Source organism: Schistocerca nitens, chromosome 1 (genome assembly GCF_023898315.1).
Source record: "Schistocerca nitens isolate TAMUIC-IGC-003100 chromosome 1, iqSchNite1.1, whole genome shotgun sequence".
Taxonomy (NCBI): domain Eukaryota; kingdom Metazoa; phylum Arthropoda; class Insecta; order Orthoptera; family Acrididae; genus Schistocerca; species Schistocerca nitens.
The window spans coordinates 1,095,848,936-1,095,869,193 of NC_064614.1; the positions used below are offsets into that span (position 1 = coordinate 1,095,848,936).

The 20,258-nt window shown below is 45.3% G+C and overlaps 1 protein-coding gene and 1 pseudogene across 2 annotated transcripts in view; both read left to right on the forward strand.

Moving 5' to 3' along the window:
- The window catches only part of LOC126198708 (spastin), a 524,519-nt gene that overhangs the window by 26,437 nt on the left and 477,824 nt on the right, over positions 1 to 20,258 (forward strand). The gene's annotated exons all lie outside the window — the stretch shown is intronic.
- Positions 7,648 to 7,765, forward strand: LOC126211643 (5S ribosomal RNA; annotated as a pseudogene).

Genomic DNA, 20,258 nt, shown 5'->3' on the forward strand with positions numbered 1-20,258 from the left:
GCTCACTCTTGGCAGATGTCTTCAACCATCTCAATGTTGTCTGCCTCAATACCGGCGCCCCGACTTTCCTCTCGGACTCTACTCATACCTACTCCCACTAGGACCTCTCGATCTGTTCTACCACTCTTGCCCGTCGGTTCGAGTGGTATGTCCTTCCTGACACCTATTAGAGCGACCACTTCCCCTGTGTCGTTCGTCTCCTGCACCACACCCCATCCCCACGTCCTTCGCGCTGGAACATACCGAAAGCTGACTGGGGACTTTACTCCTCCCTGGCGACCTTTCCGGACCACGATTTTCTTAGTTGTGACAGTCAGGTCGAATACCTCACGGCTGTTACCAATGCTGCCGAACGTTCCATTCCTCGTACTACCTCTTCTTCACGTCGCGTTTCCGTCCCCTGGTGGAACGAGGCTTGTAGGGACGCTATCCGTGCTCGACGACGTGCTTTACGCACCTTTCGCCGCCATCCTACGTTGGCGAATTGTATTGAATACAAACGATTCCGAGCGAAATGTTGTTGAGCCATCAAAGACAGCAAAAAAGCTTGTTGGGTGTCTTTCACAAGCTCCTTTAACAGCTTTACTCCCTCTTCTGTTGTCTGGGGTGGCCTGCGCCGGCTGTCGGGCATTAAGGCCCACTCCTCGGTACCTGGCCTGACCTCAGGTCATGAGGTCCTTGTTGATCCTGTGGCTGTCTCCAACGCCTTTGGCCGCTTTTTCGCGGAGGTTTCAAGCTCCGCCCATTACCACCCTGCCTTCCTTCCCAGGAAAGAGGCAGAAGAGGCTCGGCGACCTTCCTTCCACTCGCTGAATCTGGAAACTTATAATGCCCCCTTTACTATGCGGGAACTCGAACGTGCGCTTGCACTGTCCCGGTCCTCTGCTCCGGGGCCAGATGCCATTCACGTTCAGATGCTGACACACCTTTCTCCGGCGGGCAAAAGCTTCCTTCTTCGTACCTACAATCGCGTCTGGACCGAAGGTCAGGTCCCCATGCGTTGGCGTGACGCCGTCGTTGTTCCTATACCCAAACCCGGGAAGGATAGACACCTTCCTTCTAGTTACCGCCCCATTTCTCTTACAAGCTGTGTCTGTAAGGTGATGGAGCGTATGGTTAATGCTCGGTTAGTCTGGATTCTTGAATCTCGACGGCTGCTTACTAATGTCCAATGCGGCTTTCGTCGCCGCCGCTCTGCTGTTGACCACCTTGTGACGTTGTCGACATTCATCATGAACAACTTTTTGCGAAGGCGCCAAACGGTAGCCGTGTTCTTCGACTTGGAGAAGGCTTATGATACCTGTTGGAGAGGAGTTATTCTCCGCACTATGCACAGGTGGGGCCTACGCGGTCGCCTGCCCCTTTTTATTGATTCCTTTTTAACGGATCGAAAGTTTAGGGTACGTGTGGGTTCCGTATTGTCTGACGTCTTCCTCCAGGAGAACGGAGTGCCTCAGGGCTCCGTCTTGAGCGTAGTCCTTTTTGCCATCGCGATCAATCCAATCATTGATTGTATTCCACCTAATGTCTCAGGCTCTCTTTGTCGATGACTTCGCGATCTACTGCAGTGCCCAGCGAACATGCCTCCTGGAGCGCTGCCTTCAGCGTTGTGTAGACAGCCTCTACTCATGGAGCGTGGCAAATGGCTTCCGGTTCTCTGAAGAGAAGACGGTTTGTATCAACTTTTGGCGATATAAAGCGTTCCTTCCGCCATCCTTACATCTCGGTCCCGTTGTTCTCCCATTCGTGGAAACAACTAAGTTTCTAGGGCTCACGTTGGACAGGAAACTGTGTTGGTCTCCACATGTCTCTTATTTGGCGGCCCGTTGTACACGTTCCCTTAATGTCCTCAGAGTTCTTAGCGGTTCATCTTGGGGAGGGGATCGCACTGTCCTGCTTCGCTTGTATCGGTCCATTGTCCGATCGAAGCTGAATTATGGGAGCTTCGTCTACTCGTCCGCTCGGCCATCCCTCTTACACCGGCTCAACTCCATCCACCATCTTGCGATCGGAGCCTTCTACACTAGTCCTATCGAGAGTCTTTATGCTGAAGTTGCCGAATTACCATTGACCTACCGGCGCGACGTACTGCTGTGTCGGTATGCCTGCCGGCTGTTGTCTATGCCCGACCACCCCTCTTACCAGTCCTTCTTCGCCGCTTCTCTCGACCGTCAGTACGGGCTGTATGTGTCTGCCCTGCTGCCCCCCGGAGTCCGCTTCCGTCGCCTGCTTCGACAATTGGGTTTTGCGCTCCCTACCACCTTCAGAGAGGGTGAGAGCCCGACACCACCTTGGCTCCAGGCTCCGGTTCATATTTATCTCGACCTCAGCTCACTCCCGAAGGAGGGTACTCCGGCTGCAGTGTATTGGTCACGGTTTGTCGAACTTCGTGCTCGACTTGCCGGTCACACCTTTATTTACACTGATGGCTCCAAAACTGACGATGGTGTCGGCTGTGCCTTTGTCGTTGGGGCCGCCACCTTTAAATACCGGCTCCTCGACCAATGTTCGAGCTTTACGGCCAAGCTTTTTGCTCTCCATCAGGCCGTTCAGTATGCTCGCCGCCACCGCCATTCATCGTATGTAGTCTGCTCTCTCAGAGCTCTTCAGAGCCTTGGAGCTCCCTATCCGGCCCATCCCTTGATTCACTGGATACAGCAGTCCCTCCATTCTTTCGCTGATAATGGTTCTCCTGTCAGCTTTCTGTGGGTTCCCGGACATGTAGGAGTGCCTGGGAATGAGGCTGCGGATGCTGCAGCCAAGGCTGCAGTCCTCCTGCCTCGGCCAGCCTCCCATTGTGTCCCGTCATCTGACGTTCGTGGGGATGTATGTAAGAGGCTTGTGGCGTTGTGGTGGGATGCTTGGTCATCCCTCCACGGAAACAAGCTCCGGGCAGTAAAACCGCTCCCAACTGCTTGGACAACCTCCTCCCGACCATCTCGGCGAGAGGAGGTCCTTCTGACCAGGTTGCGGATTGGGCATTGCCGGTTTAGCCACCGCTACCTGCTCTCCGGTGACCCAGCCCCGCAGTGCCCTTGTGGTCAGGCATTAACAGTGCGCCATGTTTTATTGTCGTGTCCCCGTTTTAGTCAATTTCGTGTTGTCCTGTCCCTGCCATCTACTTTACCGGATATTTTAGCTGATGACGCTCGAGCAGCTGCTCGTGTTCTGCGTTTTATAACTTTGACTGGCTTGTCCAAAAACATCTAACCTTTTTACTTATTTTATCTGCATCTTTGTCAGGTCTTTCTGGTGTCCCCCCCCCCCCTCCCCTTGAGTTTTACTAGATTCCATGTGCTCTAACAACAGTGACTGAGCGCTAATGACCTCAGTAGTTGAGCGCCCTTAAACCCCACCAAAAAAAAAAAAAAAATCTTCCCACCTTACTCCACGCAAAGGCGGAGATGGTTCCATAAAACGCCTACATTCCTTGCCAGTCATGAAGATGTGTAAAAGTAAAATTTAATCGTGAATGTTTTGTCGTTGTCTTCAGTCTGAAGATTGGTTTGAAGCATCTCTCCACGCTTCGTCTCCTCCCATAATTTCTACCCTCCACGCTTTCTTCCATTTGCCAAGTTGCTGATTCCTCGATACCTAAGTTGCTGATTCCTCGATACCTCGGGACGTATCCCAACAACCGATCCCGTATTTTAATAACGCCGTACCATAAATTACTTGTGTGTCTCGTTCGATTCCGTAGCACTTGATCAGTTTCCGATCTCCCCTCTGATCTTCGTTTTTCTTCGATTGCACCATATTAGTCTTCTATTCTCTTCTTATCTGAACTGTTTACTGTACACGTTTCACCTCCGTACAAGACTACACTGCAGAAAAATACCTTTAGAAAAGACTTATTTTCGATGTAAACAAATGTATCTTTTTTTTTTTTTTAAATACTTTCCGAGCTATTTCTAATATGCATTTTTGTATCCTTTCTATATCAGCCACCGTCAGTTATTTTGCTGTCCAAATAGCAAAACGCATCTGCTACTGTGTCTCATTACCTAATCTAAGTCCTTCAGCATCGCCTGATTTGATTCCTTCTCTTATCCTTCCCAAGATACTCATCCCTTTCCAAGACGCTCTCCATTCCGTTCAAGTAATTTTCCAGGTTCTTTCCCGTCTTTGATGGATCACAATATCAGCGGACCTTGGTTTATTTCTTCTTTCTGAATTTATTTCTCATTTCAAATTTTCTTGGTTTTCATTACTGCTGGCTCAGTGTGCGGACAGACTTTTCTATTATTATTATTATTGCTTCCCTTTCATTTCCTCGAACTAAACCTTCAGAATTGCAAAGAATGTATTCCACTCGACATTAGACATTATCAGAAGCTTCGTTTAAAACCACTTTTACACTATCGAGAAACCAAATTGCGAATGAGTCAGTGACGTCAATGATCAACTATAAAACTCTTTGTATGATGAATACTGCACATGCCCAGAAGAGGGAAGGGTGGCATAGCCTGCTAACACTGGAAGTTAAGCAGTTCTCGCCGCCTGTACTCATGTTGTAGAAATGGACTTCATCACTTCTTAATATTTCTTTTGTTTGATTTTTTTCGTGACACTTTGCGAAGGTTGCATGACGATTTGATACTTTACCTGCTAGTTTTCTCCCACAGGAAAGACCAGATATTTGAAAACAAAAAACTGTTTCAGTTTTAAAATACATAGAAGAGGAAAAAGCCAATACTGTGCATAGATATGAACATAAATAGATAAGGTTTTAATGAAAGTTGTATCAAGTAGTGAAAAAAGTCAACTCTTTTGAAGGAGAAAAATAAGTGGTTTCTGATGTTTCGCACTTAGCAAAAAAATAGACACGGACGATAAATTAAAAAAGAAGCGTTATGTACTGCCTTTTAAATACGAGGCATATTAAGAAAGTAGGTGTAGCATATTTTTATAGTTTCTAGAAAAAGAGCATTCAAAAAAATTATATTGTTCATACACTTGGCTTCTTCCATATAATCGCCACCCAGTTTAGTGTATGTGGTGAGCCGTGGCTCAAGCTTCTTCATGTCCTCCTCGAAGAATTCTTCCATTAGTTCCTTCCCCCACTTCAGAACCTCCTCCTTTCCCTGCGTCTTTTCAAAATTTAATTCCACTCGTGTGTGTCTTCAGGGACGTGAACAGATGATAATCTTAAGGCGCAAACTCAGGGCAATACCGGGGTAGTGGGGGAGGTTCAAAACATCCCAACCGGGTGAATCCAAGAGTGCCCTATTGGCTAAGGCTGCGTGAGGGCGGGCGCTGCTGTCGTGCAACAAACGTATCATTGTGTATTGATCGTCTCCCCTTGAGGCAGAAATTCGACCAAAATTATGCATTTTCGGTACCAAAACACTGAGGTCATGACTTTTTTTGCCCGAAATTGTGGTGCTGCATTTTTTGTCACATGGGGAATTGATGTGACGCCATCTCTGACGACTGTCTTTTTGTCTCAGGCATGTAACGAGCCACCCACGTGTTACCTCCTGTCACAATAGAGCCCAGAAAATACTCAGCTTGTAGTTAAAGTCACTTCAGAAATTCGTGGGGATTACCAACCCGATTTTTCATGTGCTGCGCTGTCAGCTGTTTTCCTTTATCCCATTGTTTTTGCTAGTGTCTCGTATAAATGTTCAAGAGAGTTGTGGAAACGTCGCAGAAATTTCATCCACTTCCAACTGGCGGTCTACGAACAGTTTCCTAGATTTTTTGCACGAACTCATCTGTCAAAAATGGTGGTAGGTCTTCCACTCAGCTTGTCATGAATATTTTGTTGTCCCTCCACTAAACTCTCTACGCCACTTAAACACATTCGTTCTGTTTATAACACTACTGTAGACGGTTTTGATTCGCGAAAAAATTTCGGTGTTATTCCTTCCGCGAGTAGGAAGCACTTGGGATTTCTTACCGACAGCGTTCACGCAACTGGACGATTACATCATGAGTTTCCGTACTACCGTGTTCCTGCGGTGCTCGCTCTAGTCAGGGGATCCCCTTCTACCACTCAGTGTTGCCAATCCTCAAAAAAAACAAATAACCACAGCCTTTATGGTCATAGTATATTTACTTTCAGAATATGCCATGTATAATTTAATGTGTCTCTGTATATTAACTTGAGAGAATGAATGTTTCGTAATATGTATATATGTATTGGAGGGTACCGTGGAGGGTAAAAATCGTAGTGGGAGACCAAGAGATGAATACACTAAGCAGATTCAGAAGGATGTAGGCTGCTGTACGTACTGGGAGGTGAAGCAGCTTGCACAGGATAGAGTAGCATGGAGAGCTGCATCAACCAGTCTCAGGACTGAAGACCACAACAACAACAATATTTGAGAGCCAGTTTCGCTATTCTTTCCATTTACAACATTGGGGAGGATTTACCATATGCCTTTGTCAAGAATGCCCATAATGAATGTGGCTTTGGTTATTAAAAAACTGTATTATCGTTGCTACTTATTTAATGTTGCTAACATATTGCAGCTTTTGTAACTAACACGGTTTCTCATAACTTCATTTTTAACTGCAAACAGCAGTCCAATAAAGCGTGATTTTGGCGCTGATGTTTAAGCCAAAACGTTACTCGTATCCCCGTGTTCGATACTTTCAGAATTCCATTCACATCACTAATCTATCTGAGCAAATGCTAACCAAGAAATGTTGAAACTAAGTGAGGTTGAACTGAATAACTGCAAGAATGAAGCTCCCGTAGCCTACCCGAGAACCGAAGATTATCTCAGAAATGGTTTTACTACGAAAGCTCTCCTTTCAAGATTTTCAGGTACGTAAATGTAGGAAAAGTAACTCCTACATATGAAAAATATATGGAAGCTCGGTAGGTGGTGGGTATTGAGGAAGACACTGATAAACATGCTTTATGCGAAAAGATCTGTGTGCTAAATGAAACTCTGGAGCTGTTACAGAGTCAGAAGTCTACACCCTCAAAAACTTTTCCGTGGAAAACGTTTTCAAACGGAGAAATAACGCATAACAAAAAATTATCAAAAAGGTAACGTCACTTCCATGTTGAAAGAATCTTTGTACACGAGTCGTTTATGGGCTGACGCTGGAAACAAACCGATTGTGAATGTCGATACGGTGAAAGCAGAATTATGCATTCGTTGTAATTTGAATTTTGAAACGTGCAACAACTTTACCAAAACATTGAGGGCAGCAAAAATTTGTTGAAAGCTTTTATTATCAATAATAAATATAATTTTAATATCTTCTGAGGGATTTTTTTGTGTTTTCTCTCAGCTCAGCAAATCCTTTCGCCAGGCAATGTTCCGTAATTTTGTCAGTTTGATCTGGTAACGCTAGTTGTGGCAAGACAGTCTCAGTTGCCCGTGGGTGCTGCAGCAACCTCATTTGACTCGAGCAGTCGATGGAGACAAAACTACTCTTGTAAAAGCGCACTAAATATAGAAGTTGAGTGCTATTCCTCGTAGCGCCGGGGGAGGGGGAGAGTACTTTATGCCCGCCTTTTGAAAATATTGCGATCTAGTCAGTTAATTTATATTTTAAAATTTTGAAAAAATATTTGTTTTTAATGAAGTCTTCTACCAGATTAAATAAATGTTTTAAATTTTTCAGTTAAACTTAAATTTTTCGTTAAGTCACAATAGTAGAGGGTACGTCCCCCACTGTATAAACGCTAACGGTCTTGCCGCAGTGATAACACCGGTTCCCGTCAGATCACCGAAGTTAGGCGCTGTCGGGCTAGGCAAGCACTTGGATGGGTGACCATGTGGTCTGCCGAGCGCTGTTGGCAAGCGGGGTGCAATCAGCCCATGTTCGGCAAACTGAGGAGCTGCTTGATGAGCCGGCTGGTGTGGCCGAGCGGTTCTAGGCGCTTCAGTCTGGAACCGCGCGACTGCTACTGTCGCAGGTTCGAATCTTGCCTCGGGCATGGATGTTTGTGTTGTCGTTAGGTTAGTTAGGTTTAAGTAGTTGGAAGTTCTAGGGGACTGATGACCTCATATGTTAAGTCCCATAGTGCTCCGAGCTATCTGAACCACTTTTGAGCTACTTGTTTGAGAAGCAGCGGCTCCGGTCCCGCAAACTGACTTGCGGCCTGGAGAGCGGTGTGCTGACCACATGCCCCTCCATATCCGCATCCAGTGACGCCTGTGGGGTGAGGATGACACAGCCGCCGGTCGGTACCGTTGGCCGTTCATGGCCTGTTCGGGAGGAGTTTAGTTTTAGTTTTTAACACAGTACGGAGTAAACGTCAACATTAATGAACTAAATTTCCTTTTTAAAATTTATTGCGGCAGTCAGAAATTCGGTAATATACGATATTGAAAGTGAGTTGATTGTGCTAAGTGCGTGCTGAAAGGTATTTTTAGGTTCTCGACTTAACTTACACATTAGTATCTCCTTAAAAAGTATGTTATTAATATAATTGACCAGTAATTTTTCATTTACAATTTGTTTTCGTGTGGTAATAAATGCGCTTTATGAAAAACGCCTTAGTGTCAGTGGAGTTAATACTTTGAAATTGCTGGAGTGTTGTTCGTCATTGTTAACACTGCCAATGCAGTGCAAGGCTTTGCTCTCCAGGCAGGCAAAGTGCCCTAACCACACCATCAGGTGGTTATAATTAATAATGGCTCGTACATCAGGTGGTGGCGTGCTGTAGGATGGAAACGCCGGCGTTAATGACATCGCCGTCTGCACACCTGCGCTCCACACGACACTCTCACTCCCCGTCCTCCTGTGTCTCTCGTTCCCTGCTGCGGCTTCCACGTGAGCATCGTGTGTTAATGAGAGCGCGTCGGCGGTAGGCTTCCCGGGAGGGCGGATCCGCAATTTGCGGAATTTGTTAGCTGCCCCCGGTGCGAAATCCCGCGTCGTATATCAGCGCGTGCGAACCTTTGTGCGGTCTCTGGAAATCTGCGCTGGGCTGTGGTGTGGGAGCCGTTATTTCCGGGCCCTGCCGTGGTGGGCGCGCGCGCGCGCTCGCTAGCTAGTCGTTCGCTACCTCTGTGGTGGCCGCCGGCTACGCATCTGCACAGGGCGCCGCTCGCCGGAAATGGCGACCCGAAATTACCGAACGGAGAGCCCTGCGGCGGAGCGGAATAATTTGTGTGGCGTGGCCAGTTTCGCTGTCGAGAGGAGGCTACACGTATAGCATCCATTTAGATGCCCCTGATTTTATTACGAAACTATTTGCATTACGAAATGTTATCTGTGTAATTAACATCACGAGTCGTGATGCTGCTAGTCCATGTCCCATTGCTTGTTTTAAATCCATTATTCAATTAACAGTTGTTTGGATGATACACACTGAGGTGACAAAAGTCGTGGGATACGGATGTGCACTTACACATGTGGCGGCAGTACCGAGTGTACGAGGTATAAAAGGGCGGTGCGCTGGCGGAGCTGTCACTTGTGCTCAGGTGATTCAAATGAAACGGTTTCCGAGGAGATTGTGGCCACACGACGGGAATTAAGACTTCGAACAGGAAGCGGCAGTTGGAGCTAGAAGCGTGGGACGTTCCGCATCTGAAAACGTAAGGGAATTCAATATTCCGAAATCCAAAGGGTCAAGACTGTGCCGACATCCTTTGCTTAAGGGGAGGTTTACCATCTTTTGGTTCAAAAGATAGATTTTTTAATTTCATTTTTGGATCCATATAAGTGTTTAGAATCCACCCCTGAAACGGTTTTTCCGAATACGGAACGGAAATGTTTGTTATTCGCGGTCGAACAAAAAAATGCACATGCCTGAAATCGGCCTTTTTCACGCACCAGTTTCTTTCTTTCGGAGGACGAGTTATTGTACCGGTGCCTGGGGGGGGGGGGGGGACAAAATTCAAATGAAAGTTTGAACGCGTGTGTCTGGAAGTTAGCCCCCAAGCCTTTGCAGTTTGGTGCGAAGACTGTGGAGATTGCGACTTTCCTGGCAGTGAGCAGCTTCAACGAAGGGTATTCAGCAATTCTGAAGACCGTGACAACGATGGACGCCACTCTATTCGACGCAGTTCGCCAAGCATTCGGACAACCACCGGATTCAAGTGGCCGAAAACCGCTGTCACCGGCCGTACGAGCGGCTCTGGAGCAGCGCAGGATGGCCCAGATTGAGCAGAACGCCCTCTTATGAGGAAGAGGAAAGACACGTTTATGGATCCGGAGCAGCAGATTGAACGTACGTTGCATAATATTGCATTTATATGTAGTCAAAACTTCAAACGCGTTTTTCTCGAAATGACGTTTTTTGTATCGCGCGGTATGGTAACTTCAAATCTACTCAACCGCCCGATTGAGATGATTCTTTGTTTCCGACGAAACTAACTAAATTGTCTATGCGTTGTCACTTTTATTCCTATCCATCAACTGTAAATAGTTTTACTTGGCCGACGAAGTCGAAAAATCGATGAAAAAAACCCTGTTTTTTCATATGGACGCCATTTTGTTTCCTATGGTCCAAATAACTTAAGCGAGGTACAACTCCTAAAGAATCTTATATACTTCGCTAACGTTAACTCAGTTTTGATTTCAGACGAGCCGGCTGACGTGTAACATAACCGCGCGTGGAGGTCTGCATCGAAATTTTGTTTCGTTCCGACGGCACTTACGCCTTTGCTCTTCGAGATTTCCGGTCGAAAAAATTCCAGTTTGTAGAGGAAATATCAATAAACATTTTGACCAAATTAGACATTGATATCTATAACGCATACCGAGAAAAAAATTCTCAAGGAACATGCTTTTTTCGGGCCAAAGATAGTAAACCTCCCCTTAACGAACGAGTGCAGTGGCGCTTCCGTAGAGTCGTAAGGACCAACAGACGAGCAACTCTACGTCAAATAAACGCAGAAATTAATGTGGGACATACGACGAACTTATCCGGTAGGACAGTGCGGCGAAATTTGGCGTCAATGGGCTATGGCGAGTGTGTCTGCTAACAGCACGACATCGCCTGTAGAGCGTCACCTTGGCTTGTCACCATATCGGTTGTACTTTAGACGACTGGAAAACCGTGACCTGCTCAGATGAGTCTCGATTTCAGTTGGTAAGAGGTGATTGTAGGGTTAAAGTGTGGCACAGACTCCAGGAAGCCATAGATCCAAGTTGTCAAGGCACTTCGCAAGCTGGTGGTGGCTCCGTAATCGTGTGGACTGCGTTTACGTGGAATGGGCTGGCTCCTCTGGTGCAGTTCAGTCGATCATTGACTGGAAATGGGTATGTTCGGCCACTTGGAAACCCAACAAAATGGAATTTTTATGGGTGAGAATGCCCCATGTCACGGGCCAGAGTTGTTTGCGATAGGTTTGAGCAACATTCTGGACAGTTAGCCCCGTTTCACACTGGGACACTGGTGACGGTCACCTATAGGGATACATTCGTTTGAACTGGAGCATTCACACCGGGACACTACACTGCCTCACTGTTGTGTACATAGTTCCGCGTAGTCAGCGCGTACACAACTTTCTCACTAGAGCGCGCCCCGCTAAGCACAACAGCGCAGGCGCATCGCTCGTCCGTCTCCGCACTACGAGATGGCGCTGCCTTAGAGACGGACCAAATTCTGCTTCCGCCAATCCTCGTATTAATATGTAACGCAGCCAATGAGATTGCTGCTAACGTAGAACCTTTGATCCTCGCGGATCACATTGCGCAGTGATACCTGAACGCGCGAGGTATTATAACAAGTGTACAGACCTCAGATTAGTCAGTCTGCACCAGTCTATAGTCAAGTTTCAGTCTGCACCTAAGAAGATTATCATATTCCTGTACATAGCCATGAAGATAAATGTATAGACACTTTGTCAAGTATCAGAGATATGTGAGAATAAGATTAACGTACCAAGACCAAAGGAACTTCAGATTGTCAATTGTAAATAGCATCCAGAACCAAGTTAAGTTATTTTTATGCTTTTTATTATTTTAATAAATGTGTGTGAAAATTAATCAAGTTCTGTTTAAAGTTGGTCATCGTCAATCTGCTACTCGAAGCATGCAAGTGGCATTTCTATCGTCTGACATAACGGCAGAAGATAAACACGCCACAATAAGACCACGAGACATATTGCTGACACTCGCCTACTTCGTTAGAGCGACAAGTCAAATAATCTGATGGTGTGTGTACCGAAGGTCTTACAGTAGGCACACCACACTCATCGAGCCACTGTGACCCAGCAGTGACTTACGATCGCCACATGTGACGGACAAGGTCACTGTGTTCACAGCAGTCACCGCCAGACATGCATTAGTTAGGAGTGTTCGCACTGGGACGCAGATTTACAGACACAGCGCTGCAGATTTGCCAACCGACAGGCAGTCATTTCAGAGACAGTGACGCATTGACATTCATTGTACATTATACTGTATACACTGTAGCCATGAGTTTAGATTTGATTAACACGGAAGATTTTATAAGTGAAGTAGAAAGTCGTCCCTCTATTTGGGATGTGAAAAGCGATGACTTTAGCAACAGAGTGATGAAAACTAATGCGTGGCAAGAAATTATAACGAAGTTTGTGCCTGATTTCAATGAGAAGAGCATGGATGAGAAAAACAAAATTGGTGAGTTGTATGTTCTTTTTTCAAATTCAGTACCTTATTTTTCGGACCATAAAACTCTAGCGAAATTTAGTTGCTACCCCGTGTACGAGTCCATTTCACTAACTAATCATTGGCAATACCTGCAGTGTCGGACACCAGTGATCCGAAAGTGTTAATCACAGTCACCAGTGACCATCACTGGCTACTGTCACCAGTGTCCCAGTGTGAAACGGGCCTTAGAGTGAATGGTCTGGCCACCCAGATCGCCCGACGTGAATCCCAGCGAATATATATGAGACGTAATTGAGAGGTCGGTTCGCCCACAAAATGATGCACCGGCAACGTTTTTACAGTTATGGACGGCCAGAGAGACAGCATGGCTCAGTATTTCTGCTGGGGACTTCTAACGACTTCAGACCATGCCACGTCGGCCGGCCGAAGTGGCCGCGCGGTTCTGGCGCTGCAGTCTGGAACCGCGAGACCGCTACGGTCGCAGGTTCGAATCCTGCCTCGGGCATGGATGTGTGTGATGTCCTTAGGTTAGTTAGGTTTAACTAGTTCTAAGTTCTAGGGGACTAATGACCCCAGCAGTTGAGTCCCATAGTGCTCAGAGCCTTTTGAACCATGCCACGTCGAGTTGCTGCACTATGCCGAGCAAAGACGGTCCGACATGATGTTATGTGGTATCTCATTGTTTTTGTCAATTCAGTGTAGAACGCGGTACGTTCCTGGTTGACATACCTGAAATTTCTATTTCAACATAGCGATGAGTATCAGTTATTTGATCGTTAACTAAGTCCTTGAGCTTTCAAACACATTTAAACAGCATCGACAAGTTACGATGTTTAAGACACAGGTACAAGGTTAAGCCTGTTTTCATTTCATAGCTTGAGGAAGGCCCACTGTTCACTTAATCGTGTTCTGTGTTTAAAGAGTTGAACCGGCCACATGGTTTGATGTCACTCTGAACAGGTCTCACCATCGTAGGGTATATAAACAATTATAGTTGCAGTTCTCTGTAACAGGAAGATTGAGCACCAGTGTGTATTAGTGTTGTTAACAGACCTGGTAGGGTATATAAGGTGCTTCAACAGCGTCGGATGTTCAGTGATCATTGAGGACGACACGGAGATGTCACGCTCTCGTATTAGCGTTATCAGGATCTGACAGTGTGGAAATAGCCTCATTGTCAGGCTCCTTTTAGCCGTCTTGTCGAATCATACAAATCTAGATTTGTGGGGCATTTGGATGTGACACTGGCCCGATGTTCGGCTGGATGGGAACCTGACGGCAGGCATGCTCTTCGTTCAGGTTCCGGTCGACCACCACAGGGGAGGGTCGCCGTATTACGCAAATCCCTCCCCATGTGCGCCTTCCGTGCGGGAACAAGAGACTTATAAAATGACTTTTATCTTAATAATATAAATAGATATGTGTTTGGAAAGAGAGAGATGGATTTTTGATTGAGATTGTTACTTAATTCGTAACTGGTACCTGAATTTTGGTTGCTGCCTCCTTGAATGATCAGCTTCTGCACCAGTTGGTGACTTATTATAATTTGGAGGAAGTTATTGTTCTTTAAGGTTTAAAATACGACTCTGTCGGTTACTTGGCCGTATTGCGGATAGCTTTGAGCCCAAGTTTTCGTAGATTTTCATACCTAAGGGATAACTGTTGTAAGTAAATAAGATCAAACAGCAATCTGCTTTTCGTGAGAAAAGGAGATTGCTTGGCACACAAACTTCCTTCAAACCACACGTCCTGTTGCATAAAAATCGGTCAGTGGAGTTCGGCACCATATTTTTATACAAGAACATAATCCAATTACTGCAATTAAGAAATGATGAATGAAAACTACAGATAATGCATTTCCTTTCCTGTATTTTAGTGAACTTTGTGCACTTAAAAATCTGTCGATTTACAGCCGGCGACGACAATGTTCACCTTTTCCAAAAACAAGATATTTCTATTCTTCACTTCCAGAAAATTTGTATACATAAATATTTGACAACTATTACACATACATTACTCGGTTTTATTACTGAAATAGCAATTTTCATTAAATGTAACAATACGTTCTGATTGGCGGCCTAGCAACACGACCTCTTTCCATAAGATACAGATTAACAATCCTCTTTTTTTAAAAATTATATATATATATATATATATATATAATTTGAGTCCATACTCAAAGATTCACAACTACTATCGGTGAGGGGATTGCGCGCTAAAGTGTTTCTTGCTGTCCAGCTGCGCTTCACTTCACTTGAAGCACTTTTTGAATCTAATTTACATTTACGGTATTTACATACGTTACTGAGCTCCTCAGAATAAAATCAGGCACAAATTAGTTAAGAAAAGGGCAGTGAGGCTCACATGACATTAGACTGTATATTCCGAGTCATTCCGCACCACTGGTCAGAGATTAGCAGCGGCTGGACTTAAGTCCCATGCTGCCTTTAACACCGTAGCGCCGGCCGTGTGGCCGAGCGGTTCTAGGCGCTTCAGCGTGGAGCCGCGCGACCGCTACGGTCGCAGGTTCGAATCCTGCCTCGGGCATGGATGTGTGTGATGTCCTTAGGTTAGTTAGGTTTAAGTAGTTCTAAGTCTAGGGGACTGATGACCTCAGAAATTAAGTCCCATAGTGCTCAGAGCCATTTGAACCATTTGAACACCGTAGCACAAACAACCGCATTTGGAGTGTTGCCGTGACCGGCAATCATAGACAGCTGATGACTGGCGTTGCATTGTGTTCAGCGATGAATCGCGGTTCTGCGCTATCACAGGCCACGTCGGCGAGTACGGCGGTGACCTTGTGGGGAGGTCCCATTCTTCCAATGCCTCATAGAGGCCAGAAGTGTCAATGCTGGCCTTACGACATGGGAAGCCGCCGGTTATAGCTCCAGGTCACGAATAGTAGTGATCGAGGGATTTCCAACGTCTCAACGGTACATAGCGGAAGTCCTGCAGCCTCACGTTACTTCCCATGCGACAGTATTGTGGTGCCATTTTTCAACAGGACAGTGCTCATCAATACACGGCATGTATCACTAAGAACTGACGGTGTATGCTGAGGTACTGTTGTGGCCAGCAAGATCCGCAGATATGTCCCCCGACAGAACACGTAAGGGACCATCTTGGACACACTGGACTCGCATTCGGGAGGACGACGGTTCAATCCCGCGTCCGGCCATCCTGATTTAGGCATTCTGTGATTTTCCTAAATCACTCCGGGCAAATTCCGGGATGGTTCCTTTTTGAAAGGGCACGGCCGACTTCCTTCCCCGTCCTTCCCTAATCTAATGAGACCGATGACTTTCGCTGTTTGGTCTTCTCCCCCAAACCACCCAACCCAACCAGCTCGGAAGTAAGCTCTCTCCCAGTGCCAGTATGCAAGATATCAAGGACCAATCAGAGCAGTTGTAGGCCAGCTTGCCTCAGAAGATACGGCTTCGACAACCTCCCAATCGACCCAGTACATGTACCCAGGGCAGTTGTTGGTGAAACGTCAAATAAGTGGGCTCCTAATGCCAAGTTCTTTGTAAATCGGACTCGATTTTATAATCACTGAAGTAATATTACATGTTTAATATAACACGCCATCTGAACCCGTGAAGTTTCATTTTCTCTTCCCCAAAATAGTGTTTCACATATTTTGCCAAGCTGTTATGTTCATCCTTGTATGCTAGCATGTACACTTTGTAGGCCTAAGTTTGCAGTAAAAATTAAGTATGTCACCCAAACATTTATCACTTTTTTATTGGTCCTTCAGTTACATTTAAATTCTTAGCGTACTTCTTTTTGTTATTCAAGTCGTCACACACTGCACTGCACATGCAGGTTGCGGCGTCTACAAATATACTTTAAATTATTTGCTCTCTAAAATCTTTCAAATATCACAAGAGTTTCATAAAATAGAAATAATTATTTCTTCATTTATTTTTAGCGCTGGAGTAATATTCAGAAATTTCTGTTACAGAGAAGTATCTGTGCGGTACTAAGTCTGAAAGGAAAAAAGACCATTTACACGGTCACCGGAAATAGATTTATTTATGTAGGTCTTACCAAGAACCCAAGGAAAGGCAGCTAATGTCAGAGGACAGCAAGGGTGGTGGTGTTTGGAGGGGGGGGGGGGGACGACGACATGATACGCCACTTGTGCGAAGAAATGTTCTCGAACAAGCACTGTTGGCTGTGTGTCAGTCAGTTCAGAAGTCTGAGGGAGGCAATGGTAAATGACGCTGTCAGATGGTTCTAATAAACGATTACGGTGCACGTCCCAATCTTTGGGCTGATGACAGTTTTGCCTTGCCTAATATTAACTTATACTTGCGGAGGTCGTTGTTCCTTAGAACTAACAGTTTTCTGAAGGAAAAAGAAAATCCTTACTTTGCCAGTTTGTTCATAGAATTCCGAAATATTCGCTATTATAAGGAAAGTTTATCTTTACTTTCACGTACTCCGCTACTTCCGTAATTAAGACTTGCACCAGTTGTGGCAGATACTTATATTGAATCTATTGTGCAGGAGTTTCCATTTTATTTCCCCCCGCCACCTTCCCCTCTTTAACTGGGAAATGCTGCGCGATACGATTATAATTCAGATCGAATCCGCCTTCGGAGAAATGCTCGCAACTCACAAAGTTTCCCATTCTTCTTTGGCTGTCAAACTTTTGTTGAATTCAATTTACATTTCAGTAGACTTGCAAATATTGGTTTATTTCATAAAGGCTGCTGAAGGCGCAGATTGTAGTCGGCTCTGCAGATACGAAGTAGTTGGTTGGCGTAGGATGTAGAAAGAAGACCCGTCATACGGATGGGAAGAGTAAACACAAAAGAACTGCATGTTTTGCATGCGATAAATGCACTCTCTCTCTCTCTCTCTCTCTCTCTCTCTCTCTCTCTCTCTCTCTCTGAAAACAGCTAATTTTGCTGGCGATACGTGCATTCTCTCTCCCTTCTCCCTCCCTATCTCCAGTGGGAGACAGCAGAGCTTTCAGGAATGTTCATTCAATTTTTGAAATTTGTCATTGGGGCCTCGACATCCATTTCAGTTTGGTTGAAACCAGCGCAGGACGTACGTTTTATAGGTTGTCTGGTGAATTATTCTGCCAGTGAGTGAACTTAGTAGATAACATTGTTGGCGCCATAAATTTCAGTGTTTCGTATATACGGTTGCATCAGAGATAAGTTGAATACTCGCAGCTTGTTATTCTAGCGTCAGTTGTAGGTGGGACTGCAAGATCTGCGCGACGTTTGCGATAATTTTCTAGGTCGTCTCCTGCGTATGAAGATAAAGGAGTATATTTTGTTCTATGTCGCGAGCATGTATTTTCGTTATGTACTCGTTGCCTAGGGAATTTGTGTGTTGACGTTACAGTCTGTTGGAATCGCATGAGAAAGTAAAGTTTTCAGGCGGTGTGGTGTTACAGATACGAGAATTTATGTGAATACTTACAAGGGAGGAAAGTTTTCGGCAGCGTAGTAGTTAGAAAAATGTTGGTGTCTGGAATCGTTGATTTCTTATCGACACTGTGCTCTGAACGTATATAGGAAGGTTGGAACTTTAATTGTGGCAACTATTTATTTACAGCTCGTACAAAACACGTGCGTGTTTAAAAGTTTTACTGACCTTCAAAGTAGTCACCAGCATTGTGTATAACCCGTTGCCAGCGATGTGGAAGTCGTGGGATACTCTTAGTAGTACCAGTTGTGACAGTTCGAGCGGCGCAGTCTATTGCCCGACGAATTTGTAGCAGTTCTTATGCGAATGCCGTGAAGTGTTTCCTTCAGTTTAGAAATAGAGTTGAGCTCACGAGCGCTTAAGCCAGGCATTAGGTGGTATAGCAGTTAGCAGCCCCATCAGTCAAACAAATCAGTTGTGTACGTGCTTCAGCATTGTCCTGCAAAATGATGGTCAGGTCCTGTAGAAAGTGTAGTCACTTCTGTCTCTATGCTGTTCATTTTTGGAACACAACCTGCGACCAATCAGGTATGACAGTAAGCAGATTGTTAGTCAAATCAAAGGACGCTGTATGGAAAGAATACCAGCCTTCACGACGTACAGTTCCGCAGTATGTTGCTTTACGTAGTAATTAATGTCTTTAGTCGGCAATATTTAGACGAAGCCTCCCAGCCATGTGTTACAGAGTCAGTGCAGAGCCCAGAGACTATCCAGAGCGGCCTCCAAGGCGGTCTGGATTCCGTTCTGGATTCGGCCATTCTAATTTAGGTATACCGCGGTTTTCCTGAACAATGGCGAGCCACGCCCCGTTCTTTTTCGAGGCCGCGTCCCAATATAGCGCCGTCTCAAATCACCAAACTGTCTCACATCGTTGGATGCCATGATGAACAAGTAAAAAGAAGTAAAAAGAAGTATAAAACCATACGCAAATCTCAGTTAATTGAAGAGAGAGGTCGAGACATTCTGACAACGTCATGTTAGAAGCTTTGAGAAATTCTCAGAGGAACAATTCAGTACAGATAATTTTCAACAATTAAACACACCATTCTTTCTTCACTGCTAGGAAGGGCGATGCGGTTCTGAGTACTTCGGTTTCGGGACACACTTCGGATAAGAGATTCGTCTTTTTCGTGTTTACGAACTAGTCATTGACGGCACTATTCCGAGGTGACAGTTTTATGGCTTTAAAATTCATTGCCGGCCAAAGTGGCCGAGCGGTTCTAGGCGCTACAGTCTGGAACCGCGCGACCGCTACGGTCGCAAGTTTGAATCGTGCTTCGGGCATGGACGTGTGTGATGTCCTTAGATTAGTTAGGTTTAAATAGTTCTAAGTTCTAGGGGACTGATGACCTCAGACGTTAAGTTCCATAGTGCTCAGAGCCATTTGAACCATTTTTTTTAAATTAATTACGTATTGTTAAAACAATGACAGCTCAAAAATTGCCACGGTAGTTCATTTACAGCAAATGTTTAATCCTGATAATTTTCGTTGGATAATTCTTTACGATTTTCGTAATGGCGTAACTTAACATCACTGCCTTGAATCATTTCTTTCACCTTCGCCTCAGCGTTCAGGAAAGACAGTTCACAATTTGTTTGCAGAATGTTGTCGTGCTTTCGTTAAGAAAAACATAAATGCCGTTTTCAACATGACCTAAAGGGCTCGAAAGTGGGAGAGATGCATCCTTAGGGATAACAGAGACTACGGTTGTCCATTTTTCATGTACATCAGTTCTGAAAAAGATCACTTGTCCGCTCCATCCAAGATCAATAGAAGCTAAAAGTTGTTCGTTCGTGAAGCACTTCCAAGGCTAAACTGCCCGCTTCTTCGATTACAGCTCGCAACTATTGCCTTAGAGGATGGAAGAAACTGCTGATAGTAAATGACATACAAAAATGTGCCATAAGTCACTGATGAAATCTAGAAAAACAACCTAAAAGGCGAACAGTAAGCTACTTCCGTGGGTTGAGTAGCATCCTGCACTCTACGGGGTTTGATTGTGGTGATTCCCCAAATCATCGGAAGGCTTTGACTTCGGTTGCCGCCGTCGAAGCCCGTCATGAGGGTGACCGATTTTGGTGTGTGCTTTCATCCAACCGCCGTAACTCTTGCTCTGGCCGCTTCGTAGTTACCGGATGGATACAAACCACAACCGCTGTTGTTGTTGTTGTTTTTGTTGTGGTCTTCAGTCCTTAGACTGGTTTGATGTAGCTCTCCATGCTACTCTATCCTGTGCAAGCTTCATCATCTCCCAGTACCTACTGCAACCTACATCCTTCTGAATCTGCTTAGT